At 30.1% G+C, this 2126-nt stretch overlaps 1 long non-coding RNA gene across 1 annotated transcript; it reads right to left on the bottom strand.

Annotated features, from left to right (window-relative positions):
* Nucleotides 1–244: 244 nt before the first annotated feature.
* Nucleotides 245–1310, bottom strand: LOC126879291 (uncharacterized). Its single transcript, XR_007696031.1, has 2 exons — nucleotides 884–1310; nucleotides 245–592 (listed from the first exon to the last, which is right to left on the bottom strand). It is a non-coding gene; the product is annotated as an uncharacterized LOC126879291 (long non-coding RNA).
* Between the last annotated feature and the right edge of the window lie 816 nt (nucleotides 1311–2126).

Genomic DNA, 2126 nt, shown 5'->3' with positions numbered 1-2126 from the left:
GCATGGTTCCCACAACAAAATTTAAGATTTAAACGTTTCTATCTCGGGTATTTTTTTACCCTTGTAACGAAAAAGCGATGGACTACCCAGCTAATTGAAATAATATTCGAAAATATTACCTCAACTAACCAAGATAGCCATCGTTACACCCTTAGCTTAGCTCAGTCACTCAGGTGTGTGTTCGTCTTGTCCTAACCTCAGATATGAACTATGAAAATTGGAATGGAAGCAAACAAAACATAGTTTTTAACTAATCATGTTTATTGTTCATAAAGATATAATAAATAAAATGACTTAGTAAATTGCATTAACAAATGTATTCAAATTCTTGCCAAAAACTAACAATTCTGGATTACACTTATGGCTTTTGGCAGCTGATGGTATCTTCTTGATGTCGTATGGTACTGCTGCTGGTTCTGCAACGGGCTCTGGGGTTGTAGGTGTTGTATTCCACCAGGCCTACGGATGTTGGTCGTTGCAGTCTTGGTTATGTGGTTGCAGCCCTGATGACATGGTCCTCGTTGTTGTATCGCCGGCGATTTGAGGGTTGTTGAAACTCCCGGAGGGAGAAAAGTGGTTTCTTTCCAAAAAACTATAAAATAGAGACACATATCAATCATCAAGAAGAAAAACCAACGTGTGCCATCTGCCGTTCTAATCGTCAGAAAGAGTAGCAGATGACAAGAATAAATCAAATGAAATTTAGATGAGAATAGTTAAAATTCTGATTACTAAACGTGCATACATGTAAATTAAAAGATAATTATATTTGAAACTAAAATATCAGAACACATGGTCTGACATTGGAGGTTAGGTTAGATAAAAAAACATTAGAAAAACTGTTAGACGGAGAAATATAATCACAATATAATGTCATCCTTACCCCAAGAGATGATTTGATGAAATAGAAATGATTTATTTTTCGAATTACATGCCTTTTTAAGGATTAATTTTTCCCTTCCAGTGTATGTCAGGGAGTAGGGGGTCAAGTCGATGAAGTGACACTGTCATTGAAAACGACATTTAAAATGACAACCAAGTACTATGAAGTAGCGGCATGTTCCGTATTGAAAATACAGATATTTGGAGAGTATCAATATACGAGGTATGTTCAGTATGATGATTTAAATGAAAGAGATATATTAAATAGAAGATAATAAAAGAGGGTAATAAAAGAGAGCGCCAACCGATTTTTAAAGGGGAAAATGGGTAAACCAAATAGAAGAAGATAATTATTAATGAAATATTAAAGAAAATAAGGTAAAATAATTATTTAAAAACAAAATATCAAAGATGTGACGTTTGTAACGTTACACCCTATAGAAATAGTAGAACAGGTAAAATATTTAGCACAGAAAAAACTAAAATTTGGTTATATACAATTTTTTACGTATATTAAGTATTTTTGGAGTTATTATCAAAAGAATATGAGAATTACAATAATTTTAAAAATTATGATTTTTTTAAATTACACCTTTTTTTCAAAAATATGCACTCTAAACCGGTCAAAATTATCGAAAACATTACTTATGCTAATATAAAGAAGCTCTTGTAAGGATTACTATAAATTTTAATTTTTGTGGAAATGGCCTATGTTTTATTTTTCACTTTTTCCTAAAAAATTTGAGACGGTTCTTTTATTTTCATTATAACTTGCTTAATTTTGACGCTATTACCTTGTTCTGAAGCTCATTTGATAGGTATTCCGAAGTACTTTGACAAATGTTTAGCAGGAATATTTTATATATTGCATCGTTTTCCCGTTATTTAAGCTTGAATACTTAGATTTGAGTACTCCTCGAAAAATATACACATTCAATTGCCAATAACTCACTTTGAACTAACATAAGTTTAGTTGTTTATGTAAGGAATGTATTCAGTATTTTATTATCTTCAATTTCAGTAATAATAACTTTTTTGTAAAAGCTTATAGTTTTTGATTTATACGTGAAAAACCAATTTAAAACATGCATTTTTTTACGAAAAAATAAAATTTTTGGTCTTTAATAACTCAAAAAGTGTTGATTTATTTTATATAACAAATATAACTTTATATAACAAATTTTGCTTATAATTTGTCCCTCTATCGACTTATGGTATTATTTTTAATAAAATAATTTTTACCC

The sequence above is a fragment of the Diabrotica virgifera genome, chromosome 1, assembly GCF_917563875.1.
Source record: "Diabrotica virgifera virgifera chromosome 1, PGI_DIABVI_V3a".
Classification (NCBI taxonomy): Eukaryota; Metazoa; Arthropoda; class Insecta; order Coleoptera; family Chrysomelidae; genus Diabrotica; species Diabrotica virgifera.
The sequence above is the reverse complement of the archived record's forward strand: the minus strand, read 5'-3'. Positions and strand labels throughout refer to the sequence as shown.